We start from the raw sequence: 21755 nt of genomic DNA, 5'->3' as shown, positions 1-21755 counted from the left end.
CGTATAGCCTTGAAGAGGCCTGTAGGGGCAAGTGCTGTTAGCGAGTTGCAGCACCTGTGAAGGCCGGCACTGTGGCACACGAAGGGTTTGTGGTGGGTTGGCCAGCAACCACGCCCGGCCGCCTTTGTCTCCCTCGTGGCGGTGTTTACTACACACCGCACCAGGTGCTCATTTGAGGCCGAGGCGATACACGCACACACACGAAGACACACACACACACACGCAGACACACACACGCAGACACACACACACAGACACACACGCACATACTTAGACACACACACAGACACACACGCACGAGAAGCCAATTGCTGCTGAAGCGATGACGTCACCGGGTGAGAGCGAGCGTGTCGTGTGACGTCATGTCACGGCATACCTGGAACCTCACCTTGCCCCTACATGGACACGTTTCCAATACGCGAAGCGCCCATTGGCTACTCACGGGGAGGAAGGGGGGCGGGGGTGACATCACCACGGCGTTTGTGCCAGGCTAGGTGCACGTGCCGTTGTTTTACAGCTCGGCCAGTATTCTTAGTTTTTTCGGTAAAGTCACGTTGAAGAGAAACAACAAAATAATAAAATATATATATTAAACACTAAAAAAAAAATCTCACGACGTTTCGACCATAACTCAACGGTCATCTTCAGGTGTGTTGGTTTGCATACATTTATTTTTAAACGGCGCATTTATTTATTTATAAAAAAACGTTAGCGTCACGCGCAGCGATTTGGCAGTTTACCCAGGACTAGTCCATCTATATTTTGAAAAGAGGAGGGGGGAGACGAAATTTTTTATAATGTATGCTGTCTGAAAGCCACTGTAAGCGTGAACAATCAATCAAGAACTGAAATTGTTTATCAAATCTTTCCAATGATTGCTAAGATAAAATCCATCTTCTCGGTTGAAATTGTCTCTGTGCTTGTATATGTGGATAGCCTCATGAACGAATCTCTCATGGAAGCCAGATGGCTTACAAAGAACCTCTGTCTTGGAAAAGTCAATGGTATGTGAGCCTACTGAATTAGAACAATGATCTGCTACGGCCGAGGTGTTGGTCCTACCGTGTTTAAGGTCTGCTTTGTGTTCACGAATGCGGTCCGAGACATGGCGTTTGGTTTCTCCAATGTAACTACTACCACAGAGGCAACTTAGTTTGTAGACACCAGGGTATTGTATGTCCGGAATCACATCTTTTACAGACGGAACCAGATCACGGATTTTATGCTGGATGAGGATCTCCCACCCAGCACCTGGCGTCTGTTGGAGCATACTTCAGCACGCTGGTCAGCTACGGGTTGGTGAAGGTGGAGGGAAAAGCGGGACAATGGATTTGTATGCACTGCCCTCTGCTGCCCACGCGGCCTATAGCACCTAGTATAGGCGAGGACATCACCTGATCCACGTTTGGTTTTGTTGTGAAGCCAAGTTCTAGCGTTTGTGTCAATATCGTTCCTCGTCGAGCCCCTCCATCACACGACCGGATGGCGACGCTTACGAAGATTATTATTATTATTGGTACTGATACATTTTTTATGTATATAGCTAGCTTAATCCGACAATGTGTAGCTCTTTTTTTCACAAGCGACCTGGCCATCGCAAATGATGGTCCAACGAATGTGGCTGATCATCATCTTCATCACATACTCTAAAGGCGTGGTGTTGAGTCTAAACGTGTAGGGGAAAAACCCAGAGGACCCGGTGAAAAATCCACGCAAACTCCAAATATACAGCAGCAGGCGTCAGTGTCGGGATAGAACCCACGACCTCCTGTATACCAGGCGAGGTAGTTAACATCTCCTAGCCACCGTGATGATGAGAGAGAGACACGCAAACTCCAAATATACAGCAGGCGTCAGGGTCGGGATTGAACCCACGACCTCCTGTATACCAGGCGAGGTAGTTTACATCTCATAGCCACCGTGATGATGATGAGAGAGAGAGACACGCAAACTCCAAATATACAGCAGCAGGCGTCAGGGTCGGGATCAAACCCACGACCTCCTGTATACCAGGCGAGGTAGTTAACATCTCCTAGCCACCGTGATGATGATGAGAGAGAGACACGCAAACTCCAAATATACAGCAGCAGGCGCCAGGGTCGGGATCGAACCCACGACCTCCTGTATACCAGGCGAGGTAGTTAACATCTCCTAGCCACCGTGACGATGATGAGAGAGAGAAACACGCAAACTCCAAATATACAGCAGCAGGCGCCAGGGCTGGCATTGAACCCACGACCTCCTGCATACCAGGCGAGGTAGTTAACATCTCCTAGCCACCGTGATGATGATGAGAGAGAGAAACACGCAAACTCCCAATATACAGCAGCAGGCGCCAGGGCTGGGATTGAACCCACGACCTCCTGCATACCAGGCGAGGTAGTTAACATCTCCTAGCCACCGTGGCGTCAATCCCTTATAAGGTCGCCGTGAAGCTATTCGCATAGATCGAGGTCGGGGTGGGGTGGGGAGGGGGGACAACCCTCGCACGCGACTCCAATTTGGGTAAATTAACGGACGTCGAAACTCGATCTTCGCTGTCGAACGGTGCGACAATGTTGGCTGCTCGTCTTCGTGCAAAAATCCGCGTTCATTCTTTCAGGGGGGGGGGGGGGGCGGTGGGGGGCGGGGCGGGGTGGGGGGCTTTGGCATGCCGGCGCAAACATTGGCTTAATGTGTCCTGTGTGGTGATCGTTGCGGGCGACAGGTGCCACGCGAAACAGCCCTCGCGACGCCGCCGTGCACACCAAGGCACTGGCACGAGAGGATGGGGGGGGGGGTGCGATCCGTCTAGCGATGATCACGAATGATTATAATTACTACGATGGATCATCATCATCGCCGCCGCCGCCACCACCACCACCGACGACGCGCGTGTGTGTGTGTGTACCCAGGGAAGTCTCTCGCTCGAGTTTCGAGGGTACGTTTGTTTCATCGGTGTGTTTTACTCAGGTGTGGTCACCCCGCTTGTGTCACACAGCCTGTGACACTGGCTGGTGACACAGCCAGCGATAGGGCTGGTGACACAGCCTGTGACACTAGCTGTGACACAGCCAGCGATACGGCTGGTGACACAGCCTGTGACACTAGCTGTGACATAGCCAGCGATACGGCTGGTGACACAGCTGATGATGCGGCTGGTGACACAGCCATCGATACGGCTGGTGACACAGCCAGCGACACGGCTGGTGACACAGCCAGCGATACAGCTGGTGACACAGCCTGTGACACTAGCTGTGACACAGCCAGCGATAGGGCTGGTGTCACAGCCAGCGATAGGGCTGGTGACACAGCCAGCGATACGGCTGGTGACACAGCCAGCGATACAGCTGGTGACACAGCCTGTGACACTAGCTGTGACACAGCCAGCGATACGGCTGGTGACACAGCTGATGATACGGCTGGTGACACAGCCAGCGATACAGCTGGTGACACAGACAGCAATACGGCTGGTGACACAGCCAGCGATAGGGATCGTGACACAGCCAGCGATAAGGCTGGTGACACAGCTGACGATACGGCTGGTGACACAGCCAGCGATAGGGCTGGTGACACAGCCAGCGATACAGCTGGCTGTGACACAGCCAGCGATAGGGCTGTTGACACAGCCAGCGATACAGCTGGCTGTGACACAGCTGATGATACGGCTGGTGACACAGCCAGCGATGCGGCTGGTGACACAGCCAGCGATAGGGCTGTTGACACAGCAAGCGATACAGCTGGCTGGTGACACAGCTGATGATACGGCTGGTGACACAGGCTGTCAACAAGCGCGTGTTCTACGAGGTAGGGCGGGCGAGGCGTGCAGCGTGCACGCGGGTCGGGACATGGGACGGAGCCACCACGCCCCGGGTGGAGTGGCTTCGCCTTTCGCCGGCTGTTGACCGAACAGCAGCAGGCCACTTCGTTTTCCCCGAGCCGCCCGCAGGAGCCCTGATCCCAGAGACAAACAACACTACAGGGCAAACACACACGGCAGGGGGATCAAACATGATTTTGGGGGGATTGCGACGGGGCAGTGGCTGACCACCGCTCTAAGCTGTTAATCAGCGCAAACAAACAAGACACAGACAATGATACTCTTTGGTTCTATTCGGTAAAGTCACGTAGGTAAAAAATAAAACAACAAAAATCACGACGTTTCGGCCACAACACAAGCGGCCTTCATCAGGTGAAGGGAGCAGACTGATGAAGGCCGCTTGTGTTGTGGCCGAAACGACGTGATTTTTCGATTTTAAGCTTTCGTGACTGCAAGGATTCATCTTCTTTGGGGCTTTCGGTAAAGTCACGTAGAATGAGAATAAAATAATAAAATCACGAAAATAAAATTCTCACGACGTTTCGGCCACAACGCAAGCGGCCGTCTTCAGGTTAAAGGTACAGACAGAGCTTCAATGCTCTGTCGTCCCGATAGTTCTGTACCTTTAACCTGAAGACGGCCGCTTGCGTTGTGGCCGAAACGTCGTGAGAATTTTATTGTCGTGATTTTTGTTGTTTTATTTTTTACCTACGTGACTTTACCGAATAGAACCAAAGAGTATGGATCCTAGCAGTCACGAAAGCTTTAAATCGAGAACAGACGATGATCTCCGCTCGTCTCCCCCGTGTAGCCTCAATAGACGTTTGGGGCAAATGCTGTGAGCGAGCATCAACACCTATGAATCTAGATTCGAAGCTCACGTGCGTGACTGCAGGAATCCATAATCTCTGGTTCTTTAGGTAAAGTCACGTAGGTATAAAATAAAAAAAATATTTGTATTTTATAAAATAAATTTTTTTATTTTTTTATTTCATTTTATACCTACGTGACTTTACCGAAAGAACCAGAGATTATAGCACCCTATGAAGGCTGGCACAGCGCGCGAGGGGGTGGGGGGCCCAGCACCACGCCCGGCCGCCTTTGTCTCCCCAGTGGCGAAGTTTACTACACACCGCACCGGGTACTCACTTGAGGCTGAGTCGACCTAAGACACACACACACACACACACGCGCGCGCAGGCACACAGAGGCCCATCCACGTATCTCTCTGCTGGTGTGGTGTTTCGGGTTTGGAGCATGTGCGTTTGTGGCCATGCAACCCAAACGGTGGGTCTATAGAGACACATAGAGACTCGTAGAGATATGTAGACCCATAGAGACACGTAGAGACTCATAGAGATATATAGACACCCATAGCAACACGTAGAGACTCATAGAGATATAGAGACCCATAGAGATACATAGACACCCATAGCGACACGTAGAGACTCATAGAGATATATAGACCCATATAGATACATAGAAACCCATAGAGATGTGTTAAATAGAAGCCACCCACATAAGTGCGATTGTGGCCATGCAATGTAAGTCTATGGGCAATGTTAGTCTATGGGCAATGTTAGTCTATGGGCATTGTAAGTCTATGGGCAATGTTAGTCTATGGGCAATGTTAGTCTATGGGCATTGTAAGTCTATGGGCAATGTTAGTCTTTGAGCAATGCAAGTCTATGGGCAATGTTAGTCTATGGGAAATGTAAGTATATGGGCAATGTTAGTCTATGGGCAATGTTAGTCTATGGACAATGTAAGTCTATGGGCAATGTTAGTCTATGGACAATGTAAGTCTATGGGCAATGTTAGTCTATGGGCAATGTTAGTCTATGGGCATTGTAAGTCTATGGGCAATGTTAGTCTATGGGCAATGTAAGTCTATGGGCATTGTAAGTCTATGGGCATTGTAAGTCTATGGGCAATGTTAGTCTATGGGCGATGTAAGTCTATGGGCAATGTTAGTCTATGGGCATTGTAAGTCTATGGTCAATGTAAGTATATAGGCAATGTAAATCTATGGGCATTGCAAGTCTATGGGCAATGTTAGTCTATGGGCAATGTTAGTTTATGGGCAATGTTAGTCTATGGGCAATGTTAGTCTATGGGCAATGTTAGTCTATGGGCAATGTTAGTCTATGGGCAATGTTAGTCTATGGGCAATGTTAGTCTATGGGCAATATAGTAAACCCGATGTGGTCTGCGCTTCTTCAAGGAAGTTGGAGGTGGAGGAACAGCGACACGACACGAACTCTCTTTCTGCTGAAGCCCTCTCGTCGTGGCCAGCAGCAGCAGCAGCAGGACCTCTACAGAATTAGAATCAAAATATGCATTCATTCTGGAGGAATTCTATGAGCTATAAAGCTCTTTTCCACAGATGTCCCACATTGCCATCAAGCTCCTGACCATCTTGCTGCCGCTGCCATCATTCCGCAAGAAGTGCAGCGTGAGGTCCGGCACGATGTCCGACGTTTCGCTCCCACTGGTGCCGGGACATTCTTCAGGAAGTGAACACAGCATGGCGGCGAACAGAATGTATCAGCACCCTCCGGGAAAATAAAAATCTTGAGGCTCAGAGACGCTTTTCTGGATAAATGAATGGCAATATTAAAATGAAATATTATTATAATTGTCGCTTTAACATCTCACACCAGATATGTTCGCCCCAAGGAAGGACATTCTTGGCATTTGGGTGCGGCGTTAAATGTGAAGTTAAACCTTTAAAAAACATATTTTATTTAGGACCGTGGGCATCTTATACGCGAGTAGAGCAAAGAAATTACAATGCGGAGGTAAATCGGTGGGTGGGTGAATGAGTGGGTGAGTGGGTGGGTTAGTCGGTGGGTGGGTGGGTTAGTGGTTAAGTGGGTGGGCTAGTCGGTAAGTGGGGGGCTAGCCGGTGGGTGGCTGGGTGAGTGGGTGGGTTAGTCGGTGGGTGGGTTAGTCGGTGGGTGTGTGGGTTAGTGGGTGAGTGGGTGGGCTAGTCGGTAAGTGGGTGGGCTAGTCGGTGGGTGGGTGGGTGAGTGGGTGAGTGGGTGGGTTAGTCGGTGGGTGGGTGGGTGAGTGGGTGGGCTAGTCGGTGGGTGGGTGGCTGGGTGAGTGGTTGGTTTAGTCGGTGGGTGGGTTAGTCGGTAGGTGGGTGGCTGGCTGGGTGGGTTAGTCGGTGGGTGGATGGCTGGGTCAGTGGGTTAGTCGGTAGGTGGGTGGGTTGGTCGGTCGGTGGGTGAGTTAGTCGGTAGGTGAGTGGGTTAGTCGGTGGGTGGGTGAGTGGGTTAGTTGGTGGGTGACTGGGTGAGTGGGTAGTCGGTGGGTGGGTGGGTTAGTCGGTAGGTGGGTGGGTTAGTCGGTAGGTGGGTGGGTTAGTCGGTAGGTGGTTGGCTGGGTGAGTGAGTTAGTAGGTGGGTGGGTGGGTTAGTCGGTGGGTGGGTTAGTCGGTAGGTGGGTGGCTGGGTGAGTGGGTTAGTCGGTGGGTGGATGGTTGTGTGAGTAGGTTAGGCGGTGGGTGGGTGGGTGGCTGGGTCAGTGGGTTAGTCGGTAGGTGGGTGGGTTAGTCGGTAGGTGGGTGGGTTAGTCGGTAGGTGGGTGGTTTAGTCGGTAGGTGGGTGGGTTAGTCGGTAGGTGGGTGGGTTAGTCGGTAGGTGGGTGGCTGGGTGAGTGGGTTAGTGGGTGAGTGGATGGTTGTGTGAGTGGTTGGTTTAGTCGGTGGGTGGGTGGGTTAGTCGGTAGGTGGGTTAGTCGGTAGGTGGGTGGCTGGGTGAGTGGGTTAGTCGGTGGGTGGATGGCTGGGTGAGTGGGTTAGTCGGTAGGTGGGTGGGTTAGTCGGTAGGTGGGTGGGTTAGTCGGTGGCTGGCTGGATGGGTACGTGGGTGTTAGTTGGTGGCTGGGTGGCACAATAGTTATCGCAACTGCGGCTTCGAACTGCAAAAGTTGGTAATTCGAGTCGGCCCCGCGTGTGAAAGTGACACAGAGGGCTGTGTAATCGCGAGGCGAGTTCACGCCACGAGTCTATTTAACACACCGTGTTTTTGCTCGTACAAATAAATGCGGACAGGGAATGTGATTCCCCTTCGCGCGGGCAGCTAAGAGGAGGAGACGGGTGGGGTGGTGGTGGGAGGCCGATTGGGGGGTGCTGCTTCTTGTGTGTGTGTCAGGTCTGACTGGTTATTCGGAGCCAGCTCGCTTTGAGGCAGGCACACCCCTGCGAAATATGACAAAGATAAAGATCCCCCGTTTTGCCTTAACAGAGTGTAGGGGCAAGTGCTGTTAGCGAGCACCTATGAAGGCCGGAACGGTACACGAGGGGGTGGGTGGCCAGCACCACGCCCGACCGCCTTTAGTCTCCCCAGTGGCGATGTTTTTTATCCACCGCACCAGGTACTCATTTGAGGCTGAGTCGACCTAGGGGAGGCCCAGGACCGGTTCAGATAATCGTCACTGGTGTTGGCCGTGAGCGGGAATCGAACCCGGGTCGCCTGGTTCATAGCGCAGCGCGCTAACCGCTACACTACCGCTCCCCAATGTGACACCCCCTTACACACACACATGCGCGCACGCACGCACGCACGCCCATCGCTGGCGTATTCTAGATGGTGGCTGGGTGGTGGTGATGGTGCCTGGCTGGTGGGCGTCACCCCCCACCCCTTGGTCGACTCAGCCTAAAATGCGGTCTGTAAACGTCGCTACTGGGGAGACAAAGGCGGCCAGGCGTGGTGCTGACTACCCACCCCCTCGTGTGCCGTGCAGGCCTTCATAGGTGCTGCTGCTCGCTCACAGCACTTGCCCCCTACGGTCTGTTAAGGCTATACGGGTGATCTTTGTCTTTTGCTGGTGCACGTCCCACGTTAGTTGGGCTTTCCTGAACTGGTTGCGTAATGTCCACGTTCTTATGGCAGGGACCAGTATCTAAACTGAGGTCCATCAACGAGACATTAACGACAAAGTACTTACCGACGTATCACCCAGTGGTGAAAGCATCAGCCATGGAGTACCCATTTTACCGGACCCCGCAGGGATGATGTGATGATGATGAAGATGGCTCAGCCACCTCAATGTAGAATCAAAGACGTTGCTCTGCAAGCAGCATTGCACCGTACGCAAAAGCAGGAGCGAGTTGATATTTTAAAGATGATTATTATAATTACTGCTATTACTACATTTGTTGTTTTGTTGTTGTTGTTATGCTTCACCGCGTTGGTCGGTGACAGTTTGGGTGGAGGCGTGGCAGGGTAGGGCAGGACCGGCCGCCATTTGTCTCTCCCGACCTGTGCTGATGGTTACACACCCCACCAGGTTCTCCTTTTAAGGCTGAGTTGACCTAGGTGGTGGAGGGAGGGCAGGGGGTGGGGTGAGGGCGGACAGGTCAGGACCGGTTCAGATGTTCGCCGTGGTCCGGAATCGAACTCACGTGGCCATAGCTCCCAAGGCTGAGCGGTAAATTTGTGTGACCATTTCAAGACGGAGGAATTGGGAAAACCTCCCCACCCCTTCCTCCTCCTACCCCCACGCTGAAATGAGGAATGATTAATTACACGGCACGAGAAAACAAATATCACCCAGGGTAAATTAATAACTTTGTCACTCTTGTAAAAAAGTGTTTTTTTTCACATAAAGGGTGTTTACAAAAAAACTTACCGATAAAGTGAGTAACGTGAGTATATATATACATTGGGGTGGCAGGTACAAAAGTAAAATTCACGGGATAAATTAAGAGAACGGCAAATGTAGATTTCGTTGGAACTGCGAATGAAAAAAACTAGACATTGAATATTAGGTGAATGATCTTGTCTCTGGCGACGTTGATCGCTAACGCAAAAGACACCGTGGAAGATAGCGAATGAAGCCTCCCACCTTTAGCTATTTTTTTGCTTCCTTCAACATCTGGAACCCACTGCGGGTTCTTGAATGAATCTGGGAAATAAAAACTGCACCAGAGAGAGAGAGACAGCCGCTCTGTTACTCCACTGCTGGATGAAGACTTCCCCACGCAATGTGGATCACGCGGGGGGGGGGGGGAGGTTTGACCATACTTCACCACGGCTGGCTAGCTGCGGGTTGGCGAAGGAGGGGAGCGTAGACGTTGGTGCATAGTACAGTACAACAGTACATTTTTTTGCTGTACTTTGCTGACAGTGGAGTGGTCGAGACTCGTAAATAATTACCGAAAATTCTTCCACGACTGTAAGCTATTTACTTGTCCCTTTGCTTTCTGTATAGCCGACACGTGGATCGCAAATCACCGTGGCCCTCCCCTAACCTAAGTTCGAGTCCCGCTCACGGACAACGGCAGTGACGATTATCACCCAAGACTTTTTTGACCGGTTGCCCGCTGACGTGTAGATTTTGATGCGTTTCGAAGTATTTGGCGACGCCTATGAATGCCCACGTGATGATGGTGATGATGGTGATGACGTTGGGCTACGATTCGTCATGGCCAGGGTGACTTATGCAAAATAAACCCCTGGTGAAATAAAAAAAATGGTTTCGTTTTAGTTTAACAGCACTTGCCCTCCCCCCCCCAACCCATGCCCGCCCCCCTAGGTCGACTCAGCCTGAAATGAGCACCCGTTCTCACGTCTAATAAAGACCCGGCGCCTCCCAGCGACGGCTAACATCAGTGGCAGAGTTACATCAGCTCAAAATAAAACGCGCAAATGAGTGCGGCACTTCGGAGCGAGGTTGGAGTAAAATCGTGATCAGCATCGGCCACAACAACACCGTGCCCCACGCCTACCTTAATAGGTGCTCGCTAACAGCACTCGCTCCCAACAGCCTTTAAAAGGGTATACCGGGGGGTGGGCATGTGAATAATCTTGTTAGGTCTTCCCGTTGATGGTGTTTATTTAACAAAGACAAAGATCCCCCCGTGTAGCCCCGAACAGACTGTTCCGGGCAAGTGCTGCTAGCGAGCTCGCAACTTCTGATTGCTGGCAACGGGCACACGAGGGGATGGTGTGGACGGCACCTCGCCCGGCCGCCTTTGTCTCCCCAGCCACGATGTTTACTACACACCAGCACCAGGCGCTCATTCGAGGCTGAGTCGACCTAGGGAGTGGGAGTTTGGGGGGGGGGGGGGGTGACCCAGGACCGGTCCGGATAAATCATCGCCGCCAGCGTTGGCCGTGAGCGGGATTCGAACCTCGGGTTCGCCGTGGTTCCTGGTGCAGAGTAGCAAGATCGGACGCGTGCAGACTTAAAGGTGTCGCAGCAGACCTCAAGCCACGAAATTGCTCGGCTTTGTCTCTTTTTTGTTTGTTTGTGCCCCGGCGAAGATGACTCGCTGATGGGTGCGAGCCTCGAGACTCTCTCTCAGGAGGTCCACGAGCGAGACACGAGAGAACCGGACCAGTCCAAGTGGCGATTCAGTTCCGCGTAACCCCAGGACCCCTGTCGGCTCGTGCGACAGTGGTGCGGTCCGGAGTGTACTCCCATGCCCACAGGCATTGTCACACAACGCGCACACCACACACACGGGGGGGGGGGGGTGTAGGGGGATAGGAGTGGGGGTGTGGGTTGGGTTTAAATAACTCAGCCCCGAGTTGGAGGCCAGCCACAGCGTCTCGAGCCAGAGGTTGAAGAAGGAAGGGAACGAGACGAGACGCAGCAGTGCACCGACGAGGTAAGGGCGCTGCTGTGCTGAAGCGTGGACGCCTGTTAAAGGAGAAGAGCTTTATAGCTCATCGGATTCCTTCTCCCCCCCACCCCCACCCCCCCCCCCCCGTATTAAATACAAATTCTGGTTCTTAATTTCAGCCGGAACGCTTCCGAAGGTTGTCCCAGAAAGATACTCCCGAGTGAGAAACTGACACCAGAAAGATACTCCCGCGTGAGAAACTGACATCAGCGAGCACAGGTGAGTCGATGTACCTGCTTTTCCCGTCAAAATTAAATATGTTCTTAGCATGAGAGTGATACAGGGGCATACAATCACAATATCGCTCGTCTTTCGTACGGCTGATGTAGGTGTGGAGCAACGGCAACCGACACCGGTAAGATAGGGTTACTGTGGATTGCTCGTAGCCCCGGCTTTGTGGTCTAGTGGTGGTGCCTTACGCCGGTAATTCTCAACGCCAAGCAGCAGAGCTTAGAGCGGCGATTCCAGAATGGATGCGCGTGCGTGCACCCAGAGATGGTCCCTGGAATCAGGCCGCTCTGTCGGGGTCTTGTCCAGGTCTGAACTCAGCCGCGACGATTAACAATGGGCACGGTTAACAATGGGAACGGTTAACAATGGGAACGGTTAACAATGGGAACGGTTAACAATGGGTAACGGTTAACGAGGGTAACGGTTAACGAGGGTAGCGCGATACAACGGATGAGTTTGACGACAGTGCCCGAGTTTTTTTCCGGGTGAGGGTTTGACTGCAGCGATCGTGTTGACACGAAACGCGGAATCGGAGAGGTTTTTTTTTCCCCCTCATCGGTCTTTATTTATTTTTCTACCTACGTGCCTTCACCGAAAGAACTTACTGAGGATGGACCACCCTGTTTGAGAGCAAGGCAGCGAAATGAGTGGCTGTGAAGGAGGAGGGAGGAGGAGCGTAAGGATCAGATGCTCGCGTCCGATGAGAATTCACTATGTGACGCTATTAATGTCCCTGGGTAGTAAGTGTTATTTTTTTAATTGCTTATGCCTAAAAAAGTTACAGAGAATGGCCGCTTATTCCCTGCCAAACGTTGATTTTGTCACCAGGACTTTACGTGAAGGAATGACACAAATGCACACCACGTTTTCTCACTGAAAATATGTACATTAAAAAATATCATTGCCCCGGTCACAAAAGCAAAGTTTGGTAGGGAATAAACAGCCAATTTTCTATACTTTCGAGGCATAAGCAATTCGGAAATAACACTTACTACTCAGGATCAATAAAATAAGGCTTGTGATACACAGTGGAATCGATCCGAGCGTTGCTCCGAGACATTTGAATGTCGACTCGCCACAGGTTCATCTCGCCACTGCACATTGTCCTAGACCGGTGGTTCTTCACCTTCACTACAGCACTGCCAACCGCCCGTTAAAACAAAATTTGCAATGTTAATAACGACGTAGGGTCTGATGAAACGAAGTTTGTAACTTAAGCGCACCGTGCTTAATTCGTGTTTTCGTTGATTTACATTCTAAAAATAAATAAATAAATAAATCTGGCCATGTCTCGCCACCCCCAGGGGGTGCATGCACCCCCAGGTTAAGAACCACTGGGTTAAAGTGTTCACGGTGGGGTTATACGGTGGGGTTAGACGGTGGGGTTATACGGTGGGGTTATACGGTGGGGTTGTACGGTGGGGTTGTACGGTGGGGTTGTACGGTGGGGTTATACGGTGGGGTTATACGGTGGGGTTATACCGTGGGGTTGTACGGTGGGGTTATACGGTGGGGTTATACGGTGGGGTTATACCGTGGGGTTGTACGGTGGGGTTATACGGTGGGGTTATACGGTGGGGTTATACGGTGGGGTTATACGGTGGGGTTATACGGTGGGGTTATACGGTGGGGTTATACGGTGGGGTTATACGGTGGGGTTATACCGTGGGGTTGTACGGTGGGGTTGTACGGTGGAGTTATACGGTGGGGTTATACGGTGGGGTTATACGGTGGGGTTATACGGTGGGGTTATACGGTGGGGTTATACGGTGGGGTTATACGGTGGGGTTATACAGTGGGGTTGTACGGTGGGGTTAGACGGTGGGGTTATATGGTGGGGTTGTACGGTGGGGTTGTATGGTGGGGTTGTACGGTGGGGTTATACGGTGGGGTTATACGGTGGGGTTAGATGGTGGGGTTATACGGTGGGGTTATACGGTGGGGTTAGATGGTGGGGTTATACGGTGGGGTTATACGGTGGGGTTATACGGTGGGGTTATACGGTGGGGTTATACGGTGGGGTTGTACGGTGGGGTTATACGGTGGGGTTATACGGTGGGGTTATACGGTGGGGTTATACGGTGGGGTTATACGGTGGGGTTGTACGGTGGGGTTATACGGACGGGTTGTACAGTGGGGTTATACGGTGGGGTTATACCGTGGGGTTGTACGGTGGGGTTGTACGGTGGAGTTATACGGTGGGGTTATACGGTGGGGTTATACGGTGGGGTTGTACGGTGGGGTTATACAGTGGGGTTATACGGTGGGGTTGTACGGTGGGGTTGTACGGTGGGGTTATACGGTGGGGTTATACGGTGGGGTTATACGGTGGGGTTATACGGTGGGGTTGTATGGTGGAGTTGTATGGTGGGGTTGTACAGTGGGGTTGTACGGTGGGGTTATACGGTGGGGTTGTATGGTGGGGTTGTATGGTGGGGTTGTACAGTGGGGTTGTACGGTGGGGTTATACGGTGGGGTTGTATGGTGGGGTTGTATGGTGGGCTTTTACGGTGGGGTTATACGGACGGGTTATAAGACAGGGGTCGCCAACCTGAGGCTCCGGTAGCCGCAGGCAGCTCTGTATTTAAGGGCAGCTTCGTGACGTTCTTCACATGTTGCGCTGCGAGCTCTTGAAATGTTGAGGGTTTATGTTTTTCCTTTGAACGAATTCGAAAAGATAAAAAAAAATATCTTCCGTCCTTTTATTTTGATTGCAGACCCGCCGGGTTATAGGGAATGGAGGGAGGAGTACAATGGTGTAGAAGTGGTATGGGTTGGTGTGCCTTTTTGCTTCATACGCTCGTGGTTAGGATCGTCCATAGGAGGACGGTGGGGGTGTGTGCAAGGCCCTGGGCAAACCCCCCACCGTGTAGCTCCCCTCGACGCCTTCCAAATTCAACCGGACCAGTAGCATAACGAGTGTGGGTGGCAGGGGGTGCCTTGCCACCACCACCCCCCCAGGTGGGAAAAGATACCAGATGGAGCGCCCCCGACAGCGTTAAATGTTCGAGACCAGCAGTGTGACGGCGATGCGATTGGGGCAAGAGGAAGCCGCGATGTAGAAATAGCCTCGAGGGTGCGACCATGCGAGAGACAAATCACACCGATTGCCGCGCCCCTTGAGCTGACAATGTAGTCACTACGTCACTGATAATGTAGTCACTACGTCACTGATAATGTAGTCACTACGTCACTAATAATGTAGTCACTACGTCACTGATAATGTAGTCACTACGTCACTGATAATGTAGTCACTACGTCACTGATAATGTAGTCACTACGTCACTGACAATGTAGTCACTACGTCACTAATAATGTAGTCACTACGTCACTAATAATGTAGTTACTACGTCACTGACAATGTAGTCACTACGTCACTTACAATGTAGTCACTACGTCACTGATAATGTAGTCACTACACCACTGATAATGTAGTTACTACGTCACTGACAATGTAGTCACTACGTCACTGACAATGTAGTTACTATGTCACTGGTAATGTAGTTACTACGCCACTCATAATGTAGTCACTACGTCACTGATAATGTAGTCACTACGTCACTGATAATGTAGTCACTAAGTCACTGATAATGTAGTTACTACGTCACTGATAATGTAGTTACTACGTCACTGACAATGTAGTTACTATGCCACTGATAATGTAGTCACTACGTCACTGCTAATGTAGTTACTACGTCACTGACAATGTAGTTACTATGCCACTGATAATGTAGTCACTACGTCACTGCTAATGTAGTTACTACGTCACTGACAATGTAGTCACTACGTCACTGATAATGTAGTTACTACGTCACTGACAATGTAGTCACTACATCACTGATAATGTAGTCACTACGTCACTGATAATGTAGTCACTACGTCACTGACAATGTAGTTACTACACCACTGATAATGTAGTCACTACGCCACTGATAATGTAGTTACTATGCCACTGATAATGTAGTCACTACGTAACTGATAATGTAGTTACTACGTCACTGACAATGTAGTCACTACGTCACTGATAATGTAGTTACTACGCCACTGATAATGTAGTCACTACGCCACTGATAATGTAGTTACTACGTCACTGACAATGTAGTTACTACGTCACTGATAATGTAGTTACAACGTCACTGATAATGTAGTTACTACGCCACTGATAATGTAGTTACTATGCCACTGATAATGTAGTTACTACACCACTGATAATGTAGTTACTACGTCACTGACAATGTAGTCACTACGTCACTGATAATGTAGTCACTATGTCACTGACAATGTAGTTACTACGCCACTGATAATGTAGTTACTACGTCACTGATAATGTAGTTACTACACCACTGATAATGTAGTTACTATGGCACTGATAATGTAGTTACTATGCCACTGATAATGTAGTTACTACGCCACTGATAATGTAGTTACTACGTCACTGATAATGTAGTTACTACACCACTGATAATGTAATTACTACGTCACTGACAATGTAGTTACTACGCCACTGATAATGTAGTTACTACGTCACTGATAATGTAGTTACTTCGTCACTGATAATGTAGTTACTACACCACTGATAATGTAGTTACTACACCACTAATAATGTAGTAACTACGCCACTGATAATGTAGTTACTACACCACTGATAATGAAGTTACTACGCCACTGATAATGTAGTTACTACGCGACTGATAATGTAGTTACTACGTTACTGATAATGTAGTTACTACACCACTGATAATGTAGTAACTACGCCACTGATAATGTAGTTACTACACCACTGATAATGAAGTTACTACGCCACTGATAATGTAGTTACTACGCCAATGATAATGTAGTTACTACGTCACTGATAATGTAGTTACTACACCACTGATAATGTAGTAACTACGCCACTGATAATGTAGTTACTACACCACTTATAATGTAGTTACTACGCCACTGATAACGTAGTCACTACGTCACTGATAATGTAGTTACATTCGTCACTGATAATGTAGTCACTACGTCACTGACAATGTAGTCACTACGTCACTGATAATGTAGTTACTACGTCACTGATAATGTAGTTACTAGACCACTGATAATGTAGTTACTACGCCACTGATAATGTAGTCACTGATAATGTAGTTACTACGTCACTGATAATGTAGTTACTACACCACTGATAATGTAGTCACTGATAATGTAGTTACTACGTCACTGATAATGTAGTTACTACACCACTGATAATGTAGTTACTATACCACTGATAATTTAGTTACTACGTCACTGATAATGTAGTTACTACGCCACTGATAATGTAGTCACAACGTCACTGATAATGAAGTTACTACACCACTGATAATGTAGTTACTACGCCACTGATAATGTAGTTACTACGTCACTGATAATGTAGTCACTACGTAACTGATAATGTAGTTACTACACCACTGATAATGTAGTTGCTACGCCACTGATAATGTAGTTACTACGTCACTGATAATGAAGTTACTACACCACTGATAATGTAGTCACTACACCACTGATAATGTAGTTACTACGCCACTGATAATGTAGTCACTACGCCACTGATAATGTAGTCACTACGTCACTGATAATGTAGTTACTACGCCACTGATAGTGTAGTTACTACACCACTGATGTTGTTACTACGCCACTGATAATGTAGTCACTACACCACTGATGATGTAGTTACTACACCACTGATAATGTAGTAACTACGTCACTGATAATGTAGTTACTGCCTGACTGATAATGTAGTTACTACACCACTGATAATGTAGTTACTACGTCTCTGATAATGTAGTCACTACGTAACTGATAATGTAGTTACTACGCCACTGATAATGTAGTTACTACACCACTGATAATGTAGTTACTACGTCACTGAACCGGATGTATTACGTCTGACACCAGTTAGTGGAAACCAGCTAATGGAAACCGGTTAGTGGAAACCGGTTAGTGGACACCGGTTGCAAAGTCGCTCGCGGCTGGAGTCGATTAAATTGGGAGTCGCCGGTTTATTTGGTATATTTATTTGATTAAATATCGCGTTGAGCTAACCACTGTGCCACCGCTCCCTCCCGCGTCACCAAAATCACGGCGGAGTTTAGAAATGCAGCGACAGCTCTCTCAGTTTTTCAGTTCAGTTTCGGTTTCATTTATTTTGGTATAGCCCCGTGAGCCATTCGGCTCTTGAATCGGGTGTAACCGCAACAAACAAAAAAACTAAAACACGAACAAGAAAACATCTTAAAGTGACTATGTGACTGCGCAAACAGAAAAATCCAGGAAAAAACAGCAAAATATTCCAGAAAAATAGCACCGTACACCAACGCTGTGTGCAAAAATCCCAGTGGGATGCAAGTCAAACAACAACAACAACCACAAGAGAACTTAGATTAAAGCCATCATTGTAACTCCGTACTACAACAAACAAACATGGCCAAACTAAAAAAACTTTTCTAAATCACCAAAATAAAGCCATAAAATCAATGTAACAGTGATCACAGGAACTGTGACCAAAAATTTCACAATAAACGACATAAACAACATGTACCACCAAACCCTGTAGCCATAGCTGGCTGCATGAGTCACTCCACAACAGCAGGAGCGTCGGTAGAAATATCAACTTTTTTTTTAAACGCACCTTTAAATATCAGCACACGAAATCAAAATACAAGATCATACGTTGCAGCGGTCATCCGGAACGAAAACATTTTATTTTAGGCCACTGAATAGCAGTGGCACAGTACACCAACGCTGTGTGCAAAAATCCCAGTGGGATGCAAGTCAAATAACAACCACAAGCCACCTAAGATTAAGGCCATCAGTCTAACTCCGTACTACAATAAACAAAAACATGGCCAAAACCAAAAAAACGTATTCGAAATCACAAAATAAAAGCAATAAATGCAATGTAACAGTGGTCATAGGGACTGTGACCGAATTTTCAACAATAAACTACGTAAATAAATTATAACACCAAAATCTAGAGCCATATTTTAGGCCACTGAATAGAAGTGGCGGCTAGGGGTGTACAACTCCTCTAGAGCAGTTCTGAGTGAAGATCTCACAGGTAGCGATTCAAGTTGCAGTTTATTGGCAATAGCATTCCAGATCCTGGGGGCATCAATAGCAAAGGCCCTTCCTCCAGTATTTGTGCGGCAATAGGCAATGTGAAGCTGGTAGATGAGCGAACCATTATTGCATGCGCGTCGAATCTTCGGGAGCTCTGCATACAGAGGGCAGGTCGCATTCAGTTGCTTGTTTAGTTGTCTATTAATTTGTGTTCATCGCTCGCGACGTGCAATTATTTATTTTGCCTAACCAGAGGTGGTGGTGGGGGGGAACCGGTGGTGCAAGGGGTGATAAATCGGTGCTAAAACAACAACAACAACCAGCAACACAAATCCGTAATAGAGGTTTTTTTTTGGGGGGGGAGGGTGGTTAGATCGCGCAAATATTAATGTGTCGTTAAACCCGTCACCACCGCCCGACACAGCTGATCAGTAAGGTTTGTCACGTGAACAAAACGTGGCGACCACGGCTCCTGCTGATGGGGTCCTGCTGACTCACAGCAGCGATAGTGGAAGCGAAACGTTGGGCTAGAGGATGATGTCAACCATCTCGACCTTGACGCCCCCTCTACAAATTCCCCACGTTGCGGCGGCATGCGTGTGTGTGTGTCTACTTGCTCCAAGTCAGTCCCTGCTAATTTGTATCCCTTTATCTCTCAGTCTCCACCCCCCCGCCTCTCCCTCTATTTAAGGCTTCGACACAGAAGCACTGTTTCACTGTGTCCCATGTGTGTGTGTCTCTCTCTCTGTGTCTCTCTCTCTGTGTGTCTCTCTCTGTGTGTCTCTCTCTGTGTGTCTCTCTGTGTGTGTCTCTGTGTGTCTCTCTCTGTGTGTGTCTCCCTCCGTGTGTCTCTCTCTGTGTGTGTCTCTCTCTGTGTGTCTCTCTGTGTGTCTCTTTCTGTGTGTCTCTCTCTCTCTGTGTGTCTCTGTAATAACTCTCTCTGCTTAGATGTCTATATATGTGACTGCAATCTGTACTCTATCACTCTTAACCTATAATTTAGCAATCTTTGAAATGACGTAATCAGCCAGGCCATGCGTTAATTGTGCTTTGACCGACCCTCTGTGTTGCATTATATTAATAATAAAGGTTTTTGGGTTAGATCGCGTTTATTTATAAATGTGTCCTAACCCTCCACCACCCGACACGGCCAATAAGCAAAAAAAAGTGTCACGTTGACAAAAGACAAATAATTCACTTTAGCCCACCACTTTAGCCCACCGGTGTGGGCTAAAGTAGTGAAATTTTACTAAATCTTGTTCGATTTGATGTGCTTCTCCATCTCTCTTTGTCTCTCCTACATGCTAAGGCCTCGGCACAGAGACCCTGTCTCTCTGTGATCCGTACGTGTGTCTCTCTTTGTGTCTCTGTGTTAACTCCCTCTACTTAGGTGTCTGTATATATGTCTACGGTTCTGTGTTTCCTCTCTCTCTTAAATTTAGCTCTTCTGTGCCTGATGATTGCTTGCGTTGCAATCGACACGTCGTATGCTATTATGTAATTTTATTATTATTTCTTATTTCTGCATTGACTTTACCGAAAAAACCAAAGAGTGCCCCCCTCTACATTTAGAAACAACGTCAGCACGTGTTTTAGAGTCATTTGGCTGCTGCTAACAGCTTGGCTGTTTTCACTCCAACGCTGTCCTCATGACAGCACGGTCCCTTCACCTAGTGGTATCCCAAACTTTCACAGCTGCTTATTTCTCTCCACTCACTCACTCCACTCACTCACTCCACTCACTCACTCTACTCACTCACTCACTCCACTCACTCACTCACTCACCCACTTCACTCACTCACTCCACTCACTCCACTCACTCCACTCACTCCACTCACTCACTCCACTCACTCCACTCACTCCACTCACTCACTCACTCACTCCACTCACTCACTCACTCCACTCACTCACTCACTCCACTCACTCCACTCACTCACTCCACTCACTCCACTCACTCACTCCACTCACTCTACTCACTCACTCACTCCACTCACTCACTCCACTCACTCACTCCACACCACTCCACTCACTCACTCACTCCACTCACTCACTCACTCCACTCACTCACTCCACTCACTCCACTCACTCACTCCACTCACTCACTCACTCCACTCACTCACTCACTCCACTCACTCACTCACTCCACTCACTCACTCCACTCACTCACTCACTCCACTCACTCACTCCACTCAATCCACTCACTCACTCACTCCACTCACTCACTCACTCCACTCACTCACTCCACTCACTCACTCACTCCACTCACTCTACTCACTCCACTCACTCACTCTACTCACTCCACTCACTCACTCCACTCACTCCACTCACTCACTCCACTCACTCACTCACTCCACTCACTCACTCACTCCACTCACTCACTCCACTCACTCACTCACTCCACTCACTCACTCACTCCACTCACTCACTCACTCCACTCACTCACTCACTCACTCCACTCCACTCACTCACTCCACTCACTCACTCACTCCACTCACTCACTCCACTCACTCACTCCACTCAATCCACTCACTCACTCACTCCACTCACTCACTCACTCCACTCACTCCACTCACTCACTCACTCCACTCACTCTACTCACTCCACTCACTCACTCTACTCACTCCACTCACTCACTCCACTCACTCCACTCACTCACTCCACTCACTCACTCACTCCACTCACTCACTCACTCCACTCACTCACTCCACTCACTCACTCACTCCACTCACTCACTCACTCCACTCACTCACTCACTCCACTCACTCTACTCCCCCCCCCCCCCCCGCTGCTGGTCCGTCATGGTCCCCACCCGCTCCTGGTCCATTATGGCCCATGCACCTCCTACGTACATCGTGATCATCTCTATACTAATTCCTTTGTCAAAGTATTTTGCTTCCTCCCACACAGCTTAAAGGACGCGACCTGGGCTTGGCTGTTTTCACTCCAACGCTGTCCTCATGACAGCATGGTCCCTTCACCTGATGAAGGCCACTTGTGTTGTGG

At 49.1% G+C, this 21755-nt stretch overlaps 1 protein-coding gene across 1 annotated transcript in view; it reads left to right on the top strand.

Moving 5' to 3' along the window:
• The first annotated feature begins 11325 nt into the window (after nucleotides 1–11325).
• Nucleotides 11326–21755, top strand: part of LOC116954657 (villin-1-like) — a 47708-nt gene continuing 37278 nt past the window's right edge. Inside the window, exons 1-2 of the mRNA XM_032975344.2 lie at nucleotides 11326–11423; nucleotides 11558–11657. The gene's annotated coding sequence lies outside the window, so the exon portion shown is untranslated. The remainder of the gene's footprint in view (nucleotides 11424–11557; nucleotides 11658–21755) is intronic.

Source organism: Petromyzon marinus, chromosome 56 (genome assembly GCF_048934315.1).
Source record: "Petromyzon marinus isolate PM22_M1 ecotype Great Lakes invasive population chromosome 56, UKy_Petmar_22M1.pri1.0, whole genome shotgun sequence".
Taxonomy (NCBI): domain Eukaryota; kingdom Metazoa; phylum Chordata; class Hyperoartia; order Petromyzontiformes; family Petromyzontidae; genus Petromyzon; species Petromyzon marinus.
This window is presented reverse-complemented; position numbering and strand designations above follow the sequence as displayed.